This window comes from Lepus europaeus, chromosome 23 (assembly GCF_033115175.1).
Source record: "Lepus europaeus isolate LE1 chromosome 23, mLepTim1.pri, whole genome shotgun sequence".
In the NCBI taxonomy this organism is placed as follows: domain Eukaryota; kingdom Metazoa; phylum Chordata; class Mammalia; order Lagomorpha; family Leporidae; genus Lepus; species Lepus europaeus.
In genome coordinates, this window is record NC_084849.1 from 13,910,088 (window position 1) to 13,934,578 (window position 24,491).

A 24,491-nucleotide genomic window follows, 5' to 3' on the forward strand; every position below is an offset into this window, starting at 1 on the left:
TCTTATTTTAAAGAATGCTCCCACTGGCTTAGTTACACAAGGCAAGTAAATGGGAGTGGGCGAGGTTCCAATTCAAACCCAGGTCACTCACTGACTTGTCCTGGGGGAGGAACAGACTGGGGCCAGGGCCTGCCTGCGTGAAGCCTTGGTCTTGGAAGGCTCAAGCAAACCACCTTCAGCACGGTGATCTCTGCCTGGTGCCTCCTCTCATCAGTACCCCCTCCCTGGGGGTACACCTGGAAGGTTTCTTAGCAACAACCTGCTTCTCTGTTCCTCCTAGAGGTACTCTCTGGGGGCTGCAGAAAGGGAGGGCCGACCAGGAGTAGCTTGGATAGGCATCATCTCCTTGGGTCAGAGATACTGAACCAAGGCCGACCTGTGCTCCCAGGGATGGGCCTGGGACCCGCAGACTGGCACCTCAAGGAGCTAGGACACAACTAACCTGGTTTACTCTTCTTTTTTTTTTTTTTTTAAGTCTTTTTAAAAATTTTTATTATTTAATTATTTGTATTTGAAAGACAAGCAAAAGAGACACAGAGAGATGTCTCCCATCTGCTGATTCACTCCCCAGATGCCCTCAACAGCCAAGGCTGGGCCAGGGTAAAGCCAGGAGCTAGGTCTCCCACGTGATCAGCAGGGACCCAAGTACTTGAGCCATCACCTGCTGCCTCCCAGGGTGCACATTAGCATGCAACTGGAATTGGAAGCAGCTCTGGGACTCAAACCCAAGCACTCCAATTTGGGATATGGATGTCCCAAGCAGCATCTTATTTTTTTAAAGGAACTATTTATTTACTTGAAAGGCAGTTACAGAAAGAGATACAGAGAAAGAGATCTTCCTGCTGGTTCACGCCCTAAATGGCTGCAACAACCAAGAGCCTGGAAGGCCATCCCAGTCTCCCTCTGGGCAGCAGGAGCCCAAGTACTTGGGCCATCTTCCGCTGCTTTAAGTTAGTGTATCAGCAGGCAGATGGTTCAGAAGTGGAGCAGCAGGGGCTTGAGCCCACATGTATATGGGATGCTAGCATTGCAGGCACCAGCTTAACAGCCTGGTGGAAAACACTTCACAGGAAAAGACATCATCCAAGATGAGACTTGCTGGGAGCTCAGTGGCTCGGGCTGAAATCACCCTTGGAGGGATGGGTGTTTCACATATTGGTTAAGTCCCCATTTAGGACACCCACAGCCATGTTAGAGCGCTTGCTTCAATTTCCTGCTACTCTTCCAATCCACCTTTCTCTTTATGCACACCCTGGGGGGCAACAGGTGGCGGCTCAAGTACTTGGGCCCCTGCCAGCCACATGGGAGACCCAGAAGGAGTTCCAGGATCCTGGCTTTGGCCTAGCCCAACCCTGGTTGTTGTGGGCATTTGGGGAGTGGTCCAGCAGATGGAAACTTTCTCTCTGCCTCTCAAATACAGTGAAAGTAAATCCATTAACTAATTTTTTAAAAGATTTATTTATTTATTTGAAAGTCAGAGTTACACAGAGGGAAAAGGAGAGACAGAGAGAGAGGTCTTCCATCCACTGGTTCGCTCCCCAGATGTTCTCAATGGCCGGAGCTGCGTCGATCTGAAGCCAGGAGCCAGGAGCCTCTTCTGGGTCTCCCACGTGGGTGCAGGCACCCAAGGACTTAGGCCATCTTCTTCTGCTTTCCCAGGCCATAGCAGAGAGCTGGATCAGAAGTGGAGCAGCCAGGTCTTGAACCAGCGCCCATATGGGATGCCGGCGCTTTAGGCCAGGGCGTTAACCCTCTGTGCCACAGTGCCAGCCCCCCATTAACTAATTTTTAAGAAAACTTTCCTGGATCCTTTTCCTGTTGTTTGACCTCACTCACCTATTGAATGCAGTTGTTGGCCAAGATGAACGTTATTTTCCCAACTCCCAATGGGGACCTGTGGATCACAACCACAAGTGTATTTAATTTGCAAAGAAACCAGGAACTTAGTCAAATCAGGGCTCTCCTGCAAAGGCTCAGATGATGCATTCCTGTGTAGCTGACATTCCTGTTTCTTAGAAAAAAAAAAATCACATGTTCTTTCTAATTATCAATATAATATGCTCATTCTCAAAAAAATGAAAATACAGAGAAATAAAATCCAAAATTTAACCACAACCCATCTAGAAATAATTACCATTCACTAGAAACTTCCAGCCATTTTTCCTGAGTTCTGTAAATGTGTAGTTTGTTTTTTATAAACTTGTGATTATATTTCATGCGAAGTTTTGGGGCCAGCATAGTGGGTTAAGCCATCGCCTCCGGCACCAGCAGTTCATATAGGTGCTGGTTTGAGCGCTGGCTGTTCCATTTCCAGTCGAGCTCCCTACTAGTGTGCCAGGGAAAGCAACAGAAGTTGGCCCAACTGCTTGGGCTTCTGCACCCACATGGGAGACTAGGATGAAGCTTTTGACTTCAGCTTGGCCCAACCTGGGGCACTGCAGCCATTTGGAGAGTAAGCCAGTGGATGAAGACTTCTCTCTCTGCCTCTTCCTTTTTCTAATTCTGCCTTTCAAATAAATAATTTTTTAAAAAAAGTTTTTGACTCCTGGTTTTTCCTGAACTTTAGACTGTAAGTATACATAAAGTTGTGATTTTTTTTTTGACAACTAACTAGTCTTCTTAACTGAAAAATAAATTCTAGTGGCATAAAGAAAAATCCAAGTGAGAGGGCCAGCATTGTGGCACAGTAGCTTACACCGCTGCCTGCAACGCTGGCATCCCATATGAGTGCCAGTTCAAGTCCCAGCTGATCCAGGTCCCTTCTAATGAGCGTGGGAAAGCAGCAGAGGATGGTCAAAGTCTTGGGCATCTGCCACCCATGTGGGAGACCAAGATGGAGTTCCACATTCCTGACTTAGCCTGGCCCAGCCCTGGCCATTTGCAGCCACATGGGGAGTGAACCAGAGGATGGAAGATCATTCTGCAACTCTGCCTTTCAAATAAATAAATAAATCTTTTTTTAAAAAAAAATCCATATAGGCCGGCGCCGCAGCTCACTAGGCTAATCCTCTGCCTTGCGGTGCCGGCACACTGGGTTCTAGTCCCGGTCAGGGCACCGATCCTGTCCCGGTCGCCCCTCTTCCAGGCCAGCTCTCTGCTGTGGCCAGGGAGTGCAGTGGAGGATGGCCCAAGTCCTTGGGCCCTGCACCCCATGGGAGACCAGTAGAAGCACCTGGTTCCTGCCATCGGATCAGCGCGGTGTGCTGGCCGCAGCGTGCCTACCACGGCGGCCTACCGCGGCGGCCATTGGAGGGTGAACCAACGGCAAAAGGAAGACCTTTCTCTCTGTCTCTCTCTCTCACTGTCCACTCTGCCTGAAAAAAAAAATAAATAAATAAAATAAAATAAATCTTTTTAAAAAAAAAAAATCCATATAGGCCGGCGCCGCAGCTCACTAGGCTAATCCTCCAACTTGCGGCGCCGGCACACTGGGTTCTAGTCCCAGTTGGGGCACCGATCCTGTCCCGGTTGCCCCTCTTCCAGGCCAGCTCTCTGCTGTGGCCAGGGAGTGCAGTGGAGGATGGCCCAAGTGCTTGGGCCCTGCACCCCATGGGAGACCAGGAGAAGCACCTGGCTCCTGCCATCGGATCAGTGTGGTGCGCCGGCCGCAGCGCGCCCACCGCGGTGGCCATTGGAGGGTGAACCAACGGCAAAAGGAAGACCTTTCTCTCTGTCTCTCTCTCATTGTCCACTCTGCCTGTCAAAAAAAAAAAAAAAAATCCATATGAACCCTAAGAATTGTGCTAAATGAAATAAGCTAGTTACTGACAGACGAATGCTGTGTAATTCCATTTATGAGATATAGTCAGCCCTTGTATTCACAGGTTCCACATCTGCAGACCAGCTGCAGAGAAAAAAATTGTTCTCTTGGGGTTCACCTGTGTAGGGTTGCCCTAGGGCACTTGGAAAGTCCCAAAGCTAAAGGCAATGCAGGCACCCCAGCTCCACCCAGAAATGCAAATGGTCTACCTGGGAAAACCTGTTGGCTCCTGAGAGAAAAACCTCACCTTAACTGGGAACACAGTGCAGTTACAAGTGTGTCTGTTAGATTTCTGTCCGCCTGGCCGTGGTTGTCAGGCCCTAGCAACCTGCTTGTCACGCTGCTCCCTCGTAGCATGCGGCCGCAGCCAGCGAGTCCCCAGCAGCTCTGACTGCCTGCTCCACCCATGCAGCGTGTTCAGTCTCTCTGCTCCACTGACTGTTCTGGAGGATTCTGTTGCAATGGCTGCCTCAAAAGGTCACATGACAACACCTGCAATCCAATCTGGAGTTCCTGGGTTTGATCCTGGCTCCCCTGATTCTTAACTTCCTGTGAGTGTGCATTCTGGGAGGCGGAAGGTGATGGCACAGGTGCTTAGGTTCCAGCCACCCGCGTGAGAGACCCGAGTTGAGTTCCTGGCTCTGGTGTTAGTCTGGCCCAGCCCTGGCTGTGAAAGAGCAGATGGGAGCTCTGTTTGTCTCCGTATCTCTGCCTCTCAAATAAAACAAAAACAAAAATAAAAAATACAATGCAACATCCAGACTTTTCTTATTGTTCCCTAAAGAATACAGTATAGGCCGGCGCCTTGGCTCAATAGGCTAATCTCCACCTTGCGGTGCCGGCACACCGGGTTCTAGTCCTGGTCGGGGCGCCGGATTCTGTCCCGGTTGCCCCCCTTCCAGGCCAGCTCTCTGCTGTGGCCAGGGAGTGCAGTGGAGGATGGCCCAAGTGCGTGGGCCCTGCACCCCATGGGAGACCAGGAGAAGCACCTGGCTCCTGGCTTCGGATCAGCGCAGTGCGCCGGCCACAGCGCGCCGGCCACGGCGGCCATTGGAGGGTGAACCAATGGCAAAGGAAGACCTTTCTCTCTCTCTCTCACTGTCCACTCTGCATGTAAAAAAAAAAAAAAGAAAGAATGCAGTATAAACATTGTTTCCATGGCCTTTACATTGCATTAGGTTTTATAGGTGACCAGAGATGATTTAAAGCATACAGGAGGATATGTGTGTAGGTTATTGTGCAGCTATTTTGCCATTTTATGTGAGGAATTTTGGCATCTGTGGATTCTTCCAGGGGTCCTGCAACTGAGCCCCCCATGGACAGCAAAGGACGTACCTACAGCAATCACAGTCACAAAGACAGCAAGAGGAAGGGCGGCCGCCAAGGGCTGCAGGGAGGAGAAGGGGGGAGGTGGTCTTTAGGAGTTCCAGAGACAGATGAGGTTGCACAACAACGTGAATGTGCTCAGAGGCATGGCGCTGTGTGCTGACAAATGGCTGCAACGGTGAATTCTGTGTTATCTGAATTTTACCATACATGTTTAAAATTTTAAATGCTGAAGAAAAAGGGAGGAACAATGAGGGGGAAAAGAGTGATAAAAACAGAGAACAGAGACACTTCACTGGTGCTGGTGAATAAAAAGTGAATCAAGGGGCCGGCGCTGTGGTGTAGCAGGTAAAGCCGCCCCCTGCAGTACCGGCATCCCATATGGGCGCCGGTTCAAGTCTCAGCTGCTCCACTTCCAATCCAGCTCTCTGCTATGGCCTGGGAAAGCAGTGGAGGATGGCTCAAGTCCTTAGCTCCTGCCCCTCCCCCGCCCCGTGGGAGACCCGGAAGAAGCTCCTGGCTCCTGGCTCCTGGCTTTGGATTGGCCCAGCTCCAGCCATTGCGGATACCTGGAGAGTGAACCAGTGGATGGAAGACTTTCTCTCTCCCTCTCTCTCCCTGCCTCTGCCTCTCCCGCTCTGTAACTCTGCCTTTCAAATAAAATAAGTAAATCTTAAAAAAAAGTGAATCAAACCAAAAAATTCAAGCAATTTTATGCTGAAATTCTACTTGACAATTAAGCCCTCTTGCCCCTCTCACACCTCCAGGCCTCTTCCCCAGGAGTCACCACTCTCATCAACTTGTGGAGATTTTGTTTTTCACTGGGTTACCTGATACACACCTGCTGGGATATTATCAGCCATTAACACTTGGATATTCAGTGTTTATGTGACATAGAGGATCATTTATCATGATACCCAGATGTGTGAAGGTCAAAGTTTTTTCTAACAGCTTTATTGACATACCATTCAGCCGGCGCCATGGCTCACTAGGCTAATCCTCCACCTGCTGCACCGGCACCCCGGGTTCTAGTCCCGGTCGGGACGCTGGATTCTGTTTCGGTTGCTCCTCTTCCTGTCCATCTCTCTGCTGTGGCTCGGGAGTGCAGAGGAGGATGGCCCAGGTCCTTGGGCCCTGCACCTGCATGAGAGACCAGGAGGAAGCATCTGGCTCCTGGCTTCGGATCGGGACAGAGCGCTGGCCGTAGGGATCACCTAGGGGGTGAACCAATGGAAGGAAGACTTTTCTCTCTGTCTCTCTCTGTCTCACTGTCTAACTCTGCCTGTCCAAAAAAAAAAGATATGATTCATATACCATTTAAATGGTACAATTCAATGGTTTTTAGTGTAGCCACAGAGTGGTGAAACTGTCATTGCCATCAATTTTGGATTTTTTTTTAAAACAAGATTTATTTACTTATTTGAAAGGCTGAGTAAGAGACAGAGAAAGAGGAAGTGACAGAGAGATCTTCTATCTGCTAGTTCACTCCCCTTAACAGCCACCCTGGCCAGGGGTGAGCCAAGCAAAAACCGTGAGTTTGGAGCTCCATCAGAGTCCCCCATGTGGGTGGTACTTGGGCTACCTTCCACTGCTTTCCCAGGCACATCCAGCAGGTTGTGGGGCTGAAGCTGAACAGCTGGGACTCAAACTGGCAATCAGATTTGGGATACCAGTGTCGCAAGCGGCAGCTTAACCGGCTATACCACAGTGCTGGCCCCCAGTTATAGATTTTTATCACTGTAAAAACAAGCTCCTTACCTTTAAGCTATCATCTCCAAGTCCCCATTCCATCTCCAGCCCCTAGCACTCACTAATCTGCTTTCTGTCCTCTATGATTAGCCTAATCTCGGCATCAAACAATACATGTTATGCCTGTTTCCATAGTGTAACATTTTTGCTAGTTGTTTCTTTAAAGATTTATGTATTTATTTGAAAGTCAGAGTTACAGAAAAAGTGTGTGTGTGTGTGTGTGTGTAGGGGGGGAGAGAGAGAGAGAGGAAGAATCTTCCACCATCTGGTTCATTCCCCAGATGGCTGCAACAGCTAGGGGTGGGCCAGGCTGGAGCCAGGAGCTTTCTTCCAAGTTTCCCATGTGGATGGCAGGGGCCCAGCTTCTGCTGCTTTTCCCAGGCACATTAGCAAGGAGTTGGACTGAAGTGGAGCAGCCGGGACATGAACAGGTGCTCATATGGGATGCAAGCATTGCAGGCAGCAGCTTAATCTGCTACGCCACAACACCAGCCCCAGCATAATGTTTTAAGGTTCAAGTATCAGAGTTTCACTGCTTTTTATGGCCAAATTATATCCCACTGTAGGGAGATACTGCATTTTAACCATTCATCAGTAGAGGGAGATGCACAGAACCTGGGGCTCCTGTTTTTGTTTTTTCCATGCTGTAGCCATCATTCTATTTCTGTCTTCTGCAAAGAAATTGTTTTTTACCCTCTGGCTGTCCTACTGTAACATTTAAAAAGCCTACCTGGGCTGGCATTTAGCTTAGTGGTGAAAACCCCCATGTCCCATATCAGAGTGGCTGCTTCAGTGCCTGGATCCAGCTCCTGACTCAACTTCCCGCTAATGCACACCCTGAGATGCTGCAGCGATGGCTCAGATACTTGAGTTTCTGCCATCCACATGGGAGACCTGGACTGAGTTCCTAGTTCCTGGCTTCAGCCTGGTTCAGCATCAGCTACTGGGAGTGTGTACAGAGTGAACCAGCGAATAGGATCGATCTCTCTCTCTCTTTCTCTCTCTCTCTCTCTCTCTGTTTCAAATGAAGATAAATAGGTCGGCGCTGCAGCTCAATAGACTAATCTTCCACCTTGCAGCGCCAGCACACCGGGTTCTAGTCCCGGTTGGGGTGCCAGATTCTGTCCCGGTTACCCCTCTTCCAGGCCAGCTCTCTGCTGTGGCCAGGGAGTGCAGTGGAGGATGGCCCAAGTGCTTAGGCCCTGCTCCCGCATGGGAGACCAGGAGAAGCACCTGGCTCCTGGCTTCGGATCAGCGAGATGTGCCAGCCGCAGTGGCCATTGGAGGGTGAACCAACGGCAAGAAGGAAGACCTTTCTCTCTGTCTCTCTCTCTCACTATCCACTCTGCCTGTCCAAAAAAAGAAAAAAGAAAAAGAAAAAAAAGTACAAAATAAAAAGCAATTAAAACCCAAAAAACCCAAACCAACCCTGTTTGTCTGAACTGAAATTGTAAATGGGGTTGATTGGGTTTTAAGTGACAAAGATCACTTACAAACCAGAATCACCAGGTGGCGCTCTCGGTCCTGAACACAGTGCCCTGGCACAGGCTGCCAAGGTCATCTCAGAGATAACAGTTGGTCCAAGGTTGCTGGAACTTCAAAAATTCCAGAGATTATCGGTCCAACCAATAGCGGTCACCTTCCCAAGGAGGGAAAGAAGTCCTGAGTTGCTAAGGAGTTTACCCGAGGTCATAGCTCATGGGGAAAACTCCTACATGGACAGAACGCCTACACGCTCATGGGCAAAAGCTACAGCTGCCCAAGTGCTGGTATTTCTACAATGCAGCACATTGTTCCCGGACTCATTAACCAGCACATAGTGGACACACTGCAGTATTTTTCCAGGATGAGTGGAGAGGTGACCTTCAGTGTGTGTTCTGGTATCTACGCTATGCTATCTCGCTCAGGGAGAACAAGAGCAAGTTAGAGGACCATATCCCTCCGACACACACACTAACTCCCCAGTACACCACTTCTTTGTTGGGAAAGCCAATTCCTGCTTTCATTAATCCCTCCGCATGTGCCACCAAAGTGCAGGTGTCAGTCTTCTGTCGGGTTTGCTTGTGTATTGATGGGTCCTTAGGATGGTGACTCTTCCCTCTCTCAGTTTTAGTTTCTGGGGATCAAGAAAGTTCCCAGCAAGCAGGAGATGAGCAACAACTGGGGTCATTACACATGCTTGGGGCCGGCATTGTGGCACAGCGGGTTAAGCTGCTGCCTGTGACTCCAGCATACTGTATGAGTACAGATTCAAGCCCTAGATGCTCCACTTCCAATCCAGCTTCCTGCTGATGTGCCTGGGAAGGCAGCAGAAGATGGCCCAAGTGCTTGGGCCCCTGCACCCATGGGGGAGACCTGGATGGAGTTCCAGGCTCTTGGCTTTGGCCTGGCCCAGCCCCAGCCTGGGGAAATGATCTTGTAGATAGAAAATCGGTCTCTCTCTCTCTGCTTTCAAATAAATGAATAAATCTTTCTTTTTAAAGAGATTTATTTAATTATTTGAAAGTCAGAGTTACACAGAGAGAGGGAGACAGAGAGATCTTACATCTGTTGGCTCTCTCTCTCCAGATGGTTGCAACAGCCAGCATTGTGCCAGGCCCAAGCCAGGAGTCACTAGCTTCTTTCAGGTCTCCCACATGGTTGGCACAATTCAAGTACTTGGACCATCTTCCACTGCTTTCCCCTAGGCCATTAGCAGGGAGTTGGATTGGAAGTGGAGCAGTCAGGACTTGAATAGACACCCGTACGAGATGTTGGCATTGCAGATGGCCGCTTTACCCACTATGCCACAACACAACCCCCAAATGAATACTTTTTAAAAAAAAATATATATGCACAAAGCGGTTGGCACTGTGGCATAGCGGGTAAAGCTGCCACCTGCAGAGCTGGCATCCCATGTGGTTGCCAGTTAGTGTCCCGGCTGCTCCACTTATGATCCAGCTCTCTGCTATGGCCTGGGAAAGCAGTAGAAAATGGCCCAAGTCCTTGGGACCTTGCAGCTGCATGGGAGACCTGGAAGAAGCTCCTGGTTCCTGGCTTCGTATCAGCCCAGCTCTGGCCATTGTGGCCATTTGAGGGAAGAACCAGTGGAGGAAAGAACTCTCTCTCTCTCTCCCTCTCCCTCTCTGCCTGTCTCTTCCTTTCAAATAAATAAATCTTTAAAAAAAAAATACATATGCACATGCTTCTTGCTCCTTCTATAGGACTGCTTTCTATATGCTCAGCATTGACACCTAGTCTCTGTGGGAAGTAAGTTGTTCTTTGGTTCAATAACCCTAGAGTTGCTGTATCTTTTCAAGGTGACTGTACCAACATCAAAGAGCCACAAAACTGTGTATATTCCACAGTAGACTATTTTCTGTTACTATAACAGCTGACACCGGGTACTTTATAAAGAAAAGATATTGATTTAGCTCTGTTTTGGAGACTCTAAGCCCATGACTGGGTGGTCCCCTGTGTTTGGCCTCTAGTGAGGGCCTTGTGGAAGATGGCACCCCATGGTGGGAGTGCGTGTGGAGGAAATCACACGAGAAACAGGAAGTCAAAGGCTTTGGGGGGTCGCACTTGTTCTCTGTTTATTTTTAATTTTCACTTATTTATTCAAAAGGCAGAGAGACATATAGATGGAGACAGTGACACACACACACACACACAGAGAGACAGACAGACAGACAGACAGAGACAGAGATCGATCTTCCATCTGCCGGTTCTCTCTCAAAATGTCCTCAATAACCAGGGCTAGTCCAGACTGAAGCCAGAAGCCTGGAACCCAGTCCAGGTCTCCCGCATGGGTGGCAGGGACCCAGGTACTTGAACCATCACTTGCTGTCTCCTAGAGTGCACGTTAGCAGGAAGTTAGACTCGGACGCAGAGCCAAGACTTCAACCCAGGCACTCCAATATGGGATGCAGGTCTCCCAGGAAATATCCTAACTACAGTGTGTGCATTAACATGAAGGTAGATTGGGAGCAGAGCTAAGACAGGCATCTCAAGCAATGTTTTTTATTTATTTATTTATTTATTTATTGACAGGCAGAATGGACAGTGAGAGAGAGAGACAGAGAGAAAGGTCTTCCTTTTGCCGTTGGTTCACCCTCCAATGGCTGCTGCGGCCAGTGCATCGTGCTGATCCGAAACCAGGTGCTTCTCCTGGTCTCCCATGAGGGTGCAAGGCCCAAGGACTTGGGCCATCCTCCACTGCACTCCCTGGCCACAGCAGACAGCTGACCTGGAAGAGGGGTAACCGGGACAGAATCTGGCGCCCCGACCTGGTGTGCTGGCGCCGCAGGCGGAGGATTAGCCTATTGAGCCGTGGCGTTGGCCTCAAGCAATGTCTTAACTTCAGTGCCAAAGACTTGCTCCAAGAACTATATTACTCTTTTTTTTTTTTAAATCTGTTTATTTATTTGAAAAGCAGAGTGCTAGAGAGAGAATGAGAACACCTCAGAGTAATCTTTCATCTGCTCGGTCACTCCCCAAATGGCCAAAAGAGACAGGACTGGTCCAGGCCAAAGCCAGGATCCTGAACCTCCTGATGGAGGTCACCCACATGGACGGCAGGGGCCCAAGCACCTGGACCATCTTCCGCTCCTTTCCCAGGCCATTAGCAGGGAGCTGGACTGGAAGCGGAGCAGTCCAGTGCTCTGATATGGGAAGCCAATGTGGCAGGTGGTAGCTTAACCTGTTTGCACTACAACCTGTATTAATCCCTCTGAGGGCAGTGCCCGAAGTGACCCAATCACCTGCCACAAGGCCCCACCCCTTAAAGGCTCTAGCACCTCCCAACATAGCCACCCAGGGGACCAAGCTTCCAGCACATGAACCTTTGGGGCACACACCCAAGCCACGTCCAAAACACAACACCTCCAAAGGCCAAGCTGCAAGGAACATGCAGCCTTACTTTTCAGCAGCTCTGCTCCTTGCTAGGCTCTGCTAGAGCACTGCACCCTTCACTCACCACGCCAGCGCCGAGTGTGCCCGCCCCTGTGGTCCTGGTGTCTTCCCTGGAACTGCGACCTTTACAGCGTCAGCCACTGCAGGCGGTGCTGGGGAAGCAGGGAGGGATACAACACAGCGTGGGCTCTGCCCTCACAGAGGTCACACTGCTCACCCCCAGTGCCAGTCACGTGACATTGGCTGTCCCCACCTGGCCACGCTCCTCCTGCCCCACCGCCCCAGCCTATGCTCTTGCTCTTTCCACCACCAGTGGCGCCCTTAGCTCCTTTCCTCATCTGGATAATTCCTAGTATTTCTTCCTCTGCCAGGAACTCTTCCCTGGTGTTCACAACGGGGACAGGTGTCCCTCTTTGCAACCTTGGAGTGCTTGCAGAAATGCAGACCAACAACCCTTGCCTTTCTGAATTGGAAAACCTCTTTACATATCTGTCTTCCTGCTCCCATCTGGGTCCGCCAGAAGGCATAGATGCTGCCTCATTCCTTTTCCTGTCCCTAGGATCCAGAATAGGATTTGGCCCAAGGCAGATGATCAGGAACCAATAGAGTCTGGGCATCAACAGAAGCAGAGCACCGAACATAACACTTGGGATAGGTTTTATGTTGGCAATTCTTTTTAAGAAAAATAATTTTTTTATGGGAGCCAGCATTGTGGCACAGTGGTTAAGCCACTGCTTGCACCATGGGCATTCCATATGAGCACCAGTTTAGGTCCCAGCTATTCCACTTCTGATCCAGCTCCCTGCTAATGCACCTGGGAAAGCAGCAGAAGATGCCCAAGTGCTTGGGCCTCTGCCTTCCATATGGGAGATCCAGATAGAATTCCAGCTCCTGGATTTTGTGGCCATTTGGGAAGTAAACCAGCAGATAGAAGATCTCTCTCACTCTCGCTCTCTCTGTAATTCTGCTTTTCAAATGTTTTAAAGATTTATTTATTTGAAAGTCAGAGTTACAAAGAGAGAGAAGGCGAGGCAGAGAGAGAGGGAGAGAGGTCCTCCAACGGCTGGTTCATTCCCCAGTTGGCCACAAGGCCAGAGCTACGGCAATCTGAAGCCAGGATCCAGGAGCTTCCTCTGCGTCTCCAACATGGGTGCAGGGGCCCAAGGACCTAGGCCATCTTCTACTGCTTTCCCAGGCCATAGCAGAGAGACGCCTACATGGGATGCCGGCACTGCAGGCAGTGTCCTAACCTGCTATGCCATAGCGCCGGTCCCTAAAATAAATCTTTAAATTTTTTTAAATTTTATTTAAGAAGCAGAGACAGGGAAAGAGAGCTTCCATGTGCTGGGTCACTTCCCAAATTCAAGTCTCCCCGGTGGTCGGCAGGAATCCAAGTACCTGAGCCATCACCTGCTGCTTCCCAGGGTGTACACTAGCAGGAAGTTGGAATCAGAAGTGAGCCTGGACTCAAACCTAGGCTCTCTGGTATGAGAGGTGGGCATCCCAAGCAGTGTCTCAACCGCCACTCCAAATGCCCATCCCTATTTTAGCAACTCTTGCCCACAAAGCTCTGCAATCTTGCACATGGTTCTTGTTGGTCTAAAACTATCACTTTGGAAATCAGTTTGGATGTTCCTTGCCTGGGGTACACCAGGTTCCCTAGGAGGTGCTTGTCTCCTCTGCCCCCGGGTACAGCCTGTGCTTTTGGGACCATTGTCCTCAGGCACCGTCACGCAAGTCTGCGTAAGCTCAGATAGGCCTGTAGCACTCTGACTCTGAGAATGTATCCCTTAGTGATTTCTTTACTTTCCTGTGCTCTTTCCCAGCCTGCATTCCAATCTCTTCCGATAACAGGGTAAGGCCAAGGCTCTGGCATCAGACACACTCAGATTTGTGCATGTATCCCTGGCCCACTGCTTCAAGACCTGGGCCAGCCCCGCTTCGCCCACTGTAAAATGGGCATAGTAACGAAGGCCCTTCCCTCAGACCAAGGTGGAGAAGACGACACAGAACAAAGCCTGCAGGATGCTGAGCATGGCACGTGGCAAAGTGAAGCAGCTGCAAGGAGACTTTCCTGCTGTTTGGGATGTGCAGAACATATCTGTTTTCCTATAACTTCACCCTACATTTCAAAAAGCAGGTGAGAGGCATCACCATATGAGCTATCACTTATTTGGTTTGCTTCTTTTCCCAGCTTTTTAAAAATTTTTTTTAATTTTTTTTTTTTTTGCCAGGCAGAATTAGCACGAAAGAGAGACAGAGAGAGAGTTATAGACAGTGAGAGAGAGAGAGACAGAGAGAGGTCTTCCTTCTGTTGGTTCACCCCCCCAAAATGGCCGCTACAGCCAGTGCACTGCGGCCAGCGCACTGCTTGGTCTGAAGCCAGGAGCCAGGTGCTTCCTCCTGGTCTCCCATGTGGGTGCAGGGCCCAGGGACCTGGGCCATCTTCCACTGCCCTCCCGGGCCACAGCAGAGAGCTGGACTGGAAGAGGAGCAACCAGGACAACACAACCGGGACTAGAACCTGGGGTGCCAGTGCTGCAGGCGGAGGATTAGCCTAGTGAGCCACGGCGCTGGCCCTTTCCCCAGTTTTTAAAATCCTTGCTTGCTAGTCAGTTAAAAGGAAATCTGGGCCCAGGCACTGTGGTACAGTGGGTAAAGCTGCTGCTTGGGACACCGACATGCCATGTCAGGGTGCAGGCTGGAGTTGCGGCTCTTCCACTTCCACTTCCTGCTATTATACATTCTGGGAGGCAGCAGATGATGGCTCAAGTTCTTGGGTGTCTGCCACCCACATGGGAGACCTGGATGGAGTTCCAAGCTGCTGGCTCTAGCTTGGCCTAGCCTTGGCTTTGGTGGGCGTTTGGGCAGTGAACCAGCAGATGAAAGATATTTCTTTCTCCCTGTCTCTTGCTCTCTTTTGCTCTACTTTTCAAATACAGTAAAATAAACTAAATGTTAAAAAAGAAATATGCTAATTATTTTAAAAGAAAAATTTGTAAAAATATAATTTTAAAAAGTCACGATGGGTATTTGGCCTGGCAGTTAAGATACCAGTTAGGATGCCGGCACTGATATGGGATGGGCTATGCCATGATACTGGCCCTTCAAATAATAATTTTAAAAATTCAATTTACTTAGGAGCCGGGGCTGTAGCGTAGTACGCTAAACCTCCGCCTGTGGTGCCAATATCGATATAGATACCTGTTCGTGTCCCAGATGCTCCACTTCTGATCCAGCTCCCTGCTAATGGTCTGGGAAGGCAGTGGAAGATGGCCCAAGTGGTTGGGCCCCTGTACTTACATGGGAGACTGAGAAGAAGCTCCTGGCTCCTAGCTCCTGGCTTTGGATCAGCTCAGCTCCAGCTGTTGCAGTCATCTGGGGAATGAACCAGTGGACAGAAGACTTTTCTGTCTGTAACTCTGTCTCTCAAATAAATAAATAAAATCTTAAAAAAAAAAATCCTCAATGTATTCCAACTGCTTGGAGCTGTGAGAGTGGGCGAAGGTCCTGGCATGGTCAGAACTCTAACACATCCATTGGGGAGGAGCCCCCCAACCAGTCTGGATTAATTTGAGGCAGGCCCTGTGATTTTTCTAGAGGGGTTGGGAAAGAGATACCTTTCTTCTGCTGGATTTTTTTTTTAATTTTAATATTTTATTTATTTGAAAGGCAGAGTGACAGAGAAGGAAGCGAGACAGAGAGAGACAGAGCTTCCATCTGTTGGTTCACTCCCTGCCAAAGCCAGGAGCCAGAAACCCCAACCAGTCTCCCATGCTGTAGCATTAAAAACCTAGTTTAAGGTGTGGTCGCAGAACTTAGCAGGAATCTGTGGGCAGGAAAGCACTTTTGGCACAGAGATAGAATAATCAGAAATTTATTTACGATTAAAGAGAAAGAAATAGACAGTTAAGAAGAGAACATCACCAATCAAGAGACAGATTGCCAACGCCTGAAGTTATCACAGCTGGGGAGTTCCAGAACAGCTTCTTCAGGGTCCTGAAGGGGAGGTCCCAGACAAAGTGTCCTCTCCACGGGTGACGTTCCGACGTCTCTCCCTCCCAAGGTCCCTTAAACTAATTCTGAACAAAAGTGGCATTCAGCCAAAAGTCCTTGTGTGACTAGGTAGGGTGTCTACTCCCCCAGGAACTGGCTAGGGCCTTGGGGGAGCACACATACCAGTCCTTGCTTCATATCTCAAGTTAAAACCATCTTTCTTTTTTCTGTAAGTGAGCCAAGCCCACAGGAAAAACAGCACCTGCAGCTCCAGGCTGTGAAATTTACTGTATAAACAAGGACATGGAGGATCTTCATTTGAACAGTAACCCTTCACATGTGGTGGCAGGGGCCCAGGCACTTAGGCCATCCTTTGCTGTCTTTTCAGGCACATTAGCAGGGAGCTGGATCAGAAGTGGAGCAGCTGGGACTCAAACTGGTGCTCATATGGGATGCTGGCCTGATAGGCAGTGGCTTCACCTGCTGTGCCACAACAGCAGCCTTTGATGGGGTTGTTAACTCCAGCGAATGCAGGCCTGAAGCTGTTGGTGGTGACAAGCTTTGTGGCTTCAAACAACATACATTTATTGTTGTATGATTTCTGTGGCCCCTGGTGCCCTCATTAGCTCCTACAGTGTCCAGCCGCCCATTCTTCCTCCTCTACTGGTGTTGGTTCAAGAGGTTGAATGTGACTGGGTCAGGCCAGGCTGCTTGTGGGGCATGAGCGTGGCCATGGCGCGGCCAGGCCAGGCCCAGGGGCTCCGCATGCGCAGCTGCCCCTGGGTGCCCCCGCCCGAGCTGGAACGGAGCCGCGCGGAGCCCAGTAAGATGGCGCCCAGAGGAAGTAAGATGGGCGGAATCCAAAGTTGTTTACCACTAAAACTAATTGGCTGAGCAACATCAGGGGAGGTAACAAAACTAGTAACAAGTGTATAGACATATGGCTAGTCCTATAGAAATCCCCCGGCAAGGTGATTTTTTAAGCGATTGGTTGGTCCTTAGCCCTGCCCCAATGACTCTGCAGTTTTGTGCTATAAAAGGTTCTGTTATACACAAAGTAAATGAGTCCTTGCTACTAGACTTGGCTCCCTGCTGCGTCTGTCTCTGGGATCGTGAGGCTGGGGAACGGGCGAGCGGCGCACTCACCTTTCCTCGGACCCCGTCCATCCTCGTTCGGGTGGACTAAGACCCTGCAGCTGCTGAGCACAGCCACCTCGTGGGTGGGTTGACAAGCCCATGAACTGGCTGTCGGGGAGCAGGGGACAGGTTTGTGAGGTGTCCTTGGGGCTGTGGGTACAACAGGTATCCTGGGTCTTGCTAAAACACAAGGCAAGGCGTCCTTCGTAAAGGGGGTCAAGGTTCCAGCGTGCGTGACTCTGGATGGCTGAGGCTCCCCTGAGTTCTAGCACGAGCAGTCACCTGCACTGACCACAGACTCCTGCCATGGCGCGTGAAGAGGGCTCGGCTTAAGCAAGCACGGATCCAAAGTGTAATTTACTGTCTCGTGTGTCTGAAAAGTCCAAGGGCAGACTTGCTTCACGCTTGGCTCGATGCAGGGTCAAACACTGTCAATGTCATCAGCTCGCTGCCTCTCCCGCGCCTGTTTTCCTCTGTGCTGGTTCCATTCTCACGCAGCCTCTACTGTCCTGGGGGAAAGGTGACCACAGGCCAGTGTAGGCTGAAAGCCTCTCTCTTATGCAACACTGATAGGGAGTCTCTCTTCTCTGGTTCCAACAAGCATACGGGCTAAGTTCACAGGTTGAAATTCTAATCACCAGGACCTCAGAATGGGACTAGATTTGGAGACAGGGCTTTTAACGAGGTAATCAAGATACAGTGAGGTCCAGTGTGACCAGGTGCAGAGACACACAGAGAGAAGGCCACGTGGGGACATCAGAAGTCAGCCACCCCTCAAGCCAAGGAGAGAGGCCTTAGAAAATTCAACCCTGCCAAGAGCCTCCAGCCCTGTGACAACATTCTTCTGCTGTTTAAGCCACCCAGTCTCTGGTACTTGGTTCCTGCAGCTCGAGCCGACTGACAGAGTCCCAGGACTGAGTGCCCTGAACCAATCTCTTAGACCAGAGGCATGCAATGTCCTGATTGGCTAGCTGGGTCACATGACCACCCCTAGACTCCCACCTAAATCACACAAACTGAGAGTGACAGACAAAGGAAAAGAGGAGAGCTATTACTGATTGAAGGAAGAGACATGGATGCGGGTAAAAGCAACGGCAGGGTCTTCATGTCAGTCTCCCCATCCATTTGTTTCCTTTCTCTGAATGGATGTGGTATTTCTGAAGCAATCCTACAAATAACCCCTCAGCCTACAAACATACTGGCCAGTGACTTCTAGAATTTGTGAGTTTCACATAACATAATATTAACCATTTTAAAGTGAACGCGGTAGCACTTGGTCTGCAACAACGCCACACAACCACCACCTTGATCTTGTTCCCAAATGTTTTCATCACCCAGAAGGAAACCTCCCACCCATTAAGTGCTTCCTCCCTGGTCCCTCGGCCACCTGGGCCTGGGAACTGCCATCTGCAGCGAGTGTCCATGAATTTACGCTCTGAGTCTCACGTGAATGAAGTCATACCGTATTTGCCCTTTGTGTCTGATGTCCTTCACTCGGCACATTTCCAAGCTTCATCCAGAGAGAGACAGACAGACAGACAGACACACAGAGAGAACTCCCATTTGCCAGCTCGCTTCCCAGATGGCTACAACAGTTGGGGATGGGCAGGGCCCAGGAGTTGGAAATGCAGTCCAGGTCTCCCATGTAGGTGGCGAGAACCCAACCACTCGAGCCACCACTACTGCCTCCCAGGGACTGACCCGGGTACTCCAGTGTGGGCCACAGGCATCCTAACCAGCATCTTAGCCACTAGGCCACATGTCTGCCCCAGAACTTCATTTCTTTTCATGGCTGAATAGTATTCAACTACCCCAGAAGCCTTCAGAAAGTTTATAGAAATGTGTATTATGAAAAAACTATTCCTGCATTTCCAATTTTTTTATACTAAAATAAACTCACCTTTTAATTCCTTTTTTTTTCTCAAACTCTCGGAAGTACCCTCATATGTATATATTAGAATTTGCTTGTTTTCTGATTATATTTTATGTTTTATTTGTAATTGTGGCAAAATGCAAATAACATTAAAGTTTACCACCTTAACTAATTTTAAGCATTCAGTTCAGTTGTATTAAAAATATTCACATTGTTGCACAATCTTCAGAACTTTTTCATCTTGCAAAATTAAAACTGTACCTTCTTTAAAAAAAATTCATTAATTTCTTTATCTGACAGAGAGCTCCTCTTTGTGGGTTCACTCCCCAAATGCCTGGGAGCTGAGAACTCAGTCCAGGTCTTCCACATGGATGGCGGGAACCCAACCACCTGGGCCATCACCACTGCCCCCAGGGTGCCCATAGCAGGAAGCTGGGGTCAGGAGCCAGAGCTGGAAGTCAAACCCGGGCACTCTGACATGGGGGGATGTGAACATCTTAACTGTTAGACTAAATGCCCGCCCCTCGTACACTGTAAACAGTAATTCCCCACAGCGCTCCCCAGCCCCTGTCAATCTGTCTCTATGAATGCACCTGTTCTGGGGACTTCACAGAACGGGAATCACACATTTGTCCTTTGTGACTGACTGACTTCCCCTGGCATAGCGTCTACACGGTTCACATTTGTTGTGGCACGTGTCAGAGTTTCCTTCCTTAAGGGTGAATACTATTTCTCCTCTGATTGTGGCACATTTTGATGAACCATTCATTCACCCACGGACTCCACCGTGGAGGTTACTTTCACCTTTGGTGACTGTGAATAACACTGCAGTGAACCTGAGAGTGAAAATCTTTGAGCCCTGCTTCCAATTTCTTTGGATATACCCTCAAAAGTGGGATGGCTGGATCACATGGGAACTCTATTTTTAATATTTGCAGACCTAGATTTCGTTGTTTCTAAAATTAATGTCCTGGGGCTGACACTGTGGCATAGCGGGTAAAGCCACCACCTGCAGTGCCGGCATCCTATATGAGCACTGGTTTGGGCCCCATCTGTTCTACTTCCCATCCAGCCCTCTGCTATGGCCTGGAAAGCAGTAGAAGATGGCCCAAGTCCTTGGGTGCCTGCTCCTGTGTGGGGGACCAGGAAAAAGCTCCAGGCTCCTGGCTTCGGATCAGCCCAGCTCCAGCCATTGGGACCATTTGGGGAGTGAACCAGCGGATGAAAGACACCTCTCTCTCTCTTTTTCTCTCTGCCTCTGCCTCTCTGTAACTCTTTCAAATAAATAAATTAAATTAATCTAAAAAAATAAAATTAATAAAATTAATGTCCTTTCTAACTCCTTTCAAAAAGTACTTTATGGAGCTGGCATTCATGGAGTGGCACACTGGGTTAAGTTACCACCTGCAACACAGCATCCTGGTTTGAGTTCCAGCTGCTCTGTTTCCAAGCTAGCTTTCTGCTTAATGTGCCTGGGAAAGCAGCAGAAGATGGCCTAAGTGCTTGGGCCCCTGCACCAACTTGGGAGACCTGGGTCATCTGGGGAATGAACCAGCAGATGGAAGATCTCTCTCTCCTCTTCCTCACCCCATAGCCTGCAATTCTGCCTTTCAAATACATAAAATAAATATTTAAAAAATTGTTTATGGAGAAGATGCATAACCCTCGCATCAGTGAGGATGTAATAGATATTTTAAAATACTTTGAAACTCTCAATGGGAAGATATAAAATTCTCAGCATAAAAATATCTGATGGGGCAGGCATCTGGTCCACAGCTTAAGATGCCACATCCTGTATTGGAGTGCCTGGGTTTGATACCCGTCTCAGGCTCCTGACTCCAGCTTCCTGCCAAGGCATACCCTCCCTGGCTCAAGTAATTGGGTTCCTTCCACCCTTGTGGGAGACCTGGAATGAGTTTCCAGCTCCTGGCACCAGCCCTGGCCCAGTCCCGACTGCTGTGGCATTTGGGGAGTGAACCAGTGATGGGAGCTCACTCTCTCTCTCTCTAATTTAAACAAAATAAAAAACTAACAACTTAAAAAAAAAAAACAAACCCTGACAAAGATCAGTCAGAGGTTAATTTCCAGAATGCTGTTCCAGTACCGGTTGTTGGCCAGCCGCCAGTGCCTTGTCCCTTGGAGCCACTATTCCAAGTTACTGGCGCAAACACAGCAAGTTTCTGGACTCAGGGCTGAGGCCACAAGCTGCAGCTTTGTTTTTGCCCAACTTCCTTATTCAACACTTTCTTTAGCAGAAGCAACACGAGTCAAGCTGGAAGGCTGCCACTTCCTGGGACAGCCCTGCCAGTGAATTCCCAGCCCTCACTCAACAAAAGCGACCTGCGGTCTTCCAGACGCCCTCATTCCTGTCTGCCCACAGCTGGCACCTGCAGACAGTCTGGCCTAGTCACACCCATGGGCAAATGACAATCCAGCTCGGCTAGCAACTGTCAATGTGGGTTAACAAATACAAACTTCCTTTTCCTCCCTCCCTCCCTCCCTCCCTGCCTCTCTCTCTCTCTCTCTCTCTCTATTTTATTGCTTTCCTCCTCTTCTCTCATTCACAGCCAGAACTCTGTGCAGCCAGTACTTTGGGCCAGGAACTCCCAGAGTCCCCCCAGGGCTGGGTCCTTACCTGGACTTGTAGGGAGGGCACTGCTTGGTTTCTGGACAAAGACCAGCCCTTCTGTGGCCACTGGTCCTCTCTTGTTTGCCCCACTTTGCTCTTGAGTCCACGCCTCTTTGCTGAAGAGCAGACCTTCCAAGAGGGGATAATGAGAAACAGCATCAGCATCTAATGAGGACTGCGCCATTCTCGCATTCATGATCCGCTCCTTCTACACAATGATGCTAAAGTACACATCTTGGAAGTGCACTTCCATATGGCAAAATGTTCACAGAATGTTCAGTGAGAGACAATGCAGAAGTATATGTATGTATTCTCATGTGGGTCATGTAGTCTATTTATATTGTTAAAAAGATGAAAATAAAACTTTGAGAAAACAGAAACAGAAAACAATCGGGCTAGGCATTTGACCCAACAGTGAAGACAGTTGGTGAGATGCCCACATCCATGTCAGAGTTGCTGAGTTCGATACCTGATTCCTGATTCCAGCTTCCTGCAAATGCAGACCTGGGAGGCGGCAGACATGGCTGAAGTGATCGGGTTCCTGCCACTCACATGGGAAACCTGGACTGAGTTCCTGGCTCCCAGCTTCAGCCCTGGTCTAGCCCTTGACATTGTGGGCATTTGGGAAGTGAACCAGCAGGTGGGAGCTCTGTATGTCTCTCTGCCTCTCAAAGAACAACAAAATGATTAGCTAAGAGGTATAAATTCAAAAGATACACAATACGCCAACTGCATTAATCACAATATATTGTATTTTCAAAAATCACTCTCAGTAAGTTTACATGTTCTCACCACAAAAACCATGAAGTCTGTGAAGTAAGGCATGTGTTAACCAGCTTGAGCCATCCCACAGTGTCTACATATTACAAAACATTGTGTTGTATACCATAAATATGTACAACTTTGTCAACTAAAGAAATCAATACCAAAAAAGAGAAGGCAAACCCAATTGATTGGTATAGTCTTTTTTTGATTAAAAATTGAGAGTCACAGAGGCCACCCTGCAATGTGGAATAAGATGACCCAATCATCTTATTTTAAGATTTATTTTGATGGCTGGCGCCGCAGTTCACCTGGCTGATCCTCCGCCTGCAGAGCCAGCACCCCAGGTTCTAGTCCTGGTTGGGGTGCCAGATTCTGTCCTGGTTGCTCCTCGTCCAGTCCAGCTCTCTGCTGTGGCCCAGGAAGGCAGTGGAGGATGGCGCAAGTGATTGGGCCCTGCACCCGCACGGGAGACCAGGAGGAAGCACCTGGCTCCTGGCTTCGGACCAAGCAGTGCGCTGGCCGCAGTGCACTGGCCATTTTGGGGGGCCATTTTTTGGGGGGTGAACCAACGGAAAAGGAAGACCTTTTTCTCTCTCTCTCTCTAACTCTGCCTGTCAAAAAGAAAAGAAAAGAAAAGAAAAGAAAAGAAAGGAAGGAAGGAAGGAAGAGAAAAGAAAGGAAGAAAGGAAGAGAAAAGAAAGGAAGAAAGGAAGAGAAAAGAAAGGAAAATAGGGGCTGGCGCTGTGGCGCAGTGGGTTAACGCTGCGGGCACCAGTTCTAGTCCAGGCTGCTCCACTTCTGATCCAGCTCTCTGCTATGGCCTGGGAAAGCAGTACAAGATGGCCCAAGTCCTTGGGCCCCTGCACCCACATGGGAGATCTGGAAGAAGCTCCTGGCTCCTGGCTTTGGATGGGTGCAGTTGTGGCCAATTGGGGAGTGAACCAATGGATGGAAGCTCTCGCTCTCTCTCTCTCTCTCTGCCTCTCCTCTCTCTGTGTAACTCTGACTTTCAAATAAATAAATAAATAAATAAATCTTAAAAAAAAAGATTAATTTGAAAGGCAGAGTTAGAAAGAGAAAGAGGGAAAGAGAGAGAGAGGTCTTCCAACCACAGGTTCACTCTCCAGAAGGTCTCAATAGCGAGGGTTGAGCCAGGCTGAATCCAGGTGCTTAGTACTCCTTCCAGGTTTCTCATGTAGGTGGCAGGACCCTAGGCACCTGGGTCATCGGCTGCTTCCCCAGGCATATCAGCAGGGGGCTGGGTCAAAAGCAGCCAGGGCTACCGCCTGCAATACCTTTGGAGTCAGAAGCGCTTTCATCCTGCTTTGTCACTCATTCCTCTCCAAGCCTCAGTTTATTTTATCTGTGTAGTGGGGGAAACAGCAGTACCTCCACACAGGGTTGCGAAAGAAATGAGACCCTGTGGGGGACTGGTTTGGGGTGACTGCAGCCATCTTGGAGAGACTGCAGCCAACTTGCCCGCTAGGAGACCCCGGCACTCATCTCAGAACTTATGGGATAAACAAAGCCATTACCCTAAGTTTGTTGAGCGTTTTGTGCTGGGCACTGATGCCTGGAGTGTCTTCTAACTGATGTGTGAGCTGTTCATACTCCTTAAGAACAGCCAGGTTCTGTCTGGTTGGCCATGGGCCACCTTTGTCTGGTTTGGCATAGAAACTCTCCCCACTGCCTCAGGGTGCAGGGATCCTCTCATCTTGCTGCTGCCTAAGGCACCCTTCCACGCTTACGTCCCTAATAAATGGCCTCTTTCTTTGATCCCTTGGCACCTTCTATCTTTGGTGGCTGGTTCTTGTCCACCAGGCTTTTCCAAGACAGATGTGGAGTGTCAGAGCCTGGCACTCCTGGCAGGAGTGATGGTCAGTAAGTGATGGCTGTCCTCACTGGCTCTCGCTGGCCTCCACACAGTGGGAGCTCAGCAAATGGGGCCTGGCTGGTTCCAGCCTTTGTTTCAACAGTGTCAGCACCAGCTCACAAAGGCAGCAAAGCAGGGGCGGACCCAGGTGGCCCTTTCCAATCATCCCATGAGCCTCCATCACCTTATCTCTAAAACAACAGGGAAGGATACTGCCTACCCAGGTATGTTTGCAGCCCACATGTGCTCCTTACCATTGCTCCATCTCCTTTGTAAAAAAAAAAAACAACAAAAAACTGAAAAGGAAATAGAGCTCCCATCTGCTGGTTCATTCCCCAAATGCCTGGCTAGTGGCTGAAGCTGGGAATTCAATAATCCAGGTCTCCCTACATGGGTGGCAGAGACCAAGGGTTTGCATTAGCAGGAAGCTAGAGTCAGGAGCTGGTATCAAACCCAGGTATTCTAACATGGAGTGCAGGCACCTTAATTG

General features: G+C 49.3%; 1 long non-coding RNA gene across 1 annotated transcript; it reads right to left on the minus strand.

Annotated features, from left to right (window-relative positions):
• Window positions 1-1,479: 1,479 nt before the first annotated feature.
• Window positions 1,480-21,458, minus strand: LOC133752093 (uncharacterized). The gene is made up of 3 exons (XR_009864883.1): window positions 21,370-21,458; window positions 1,837-1,894; window positions 1,480-1,673 (listed from the first exon to the last, which is right to left on the minus strand). It is a non-coding gene; the product is annotated as an uncharacterized LOC133752093 (long non-coding RNA).
• Between the last annotated feature and the right edge of the window lie 3,033 nt (window positions 21,459-24,491).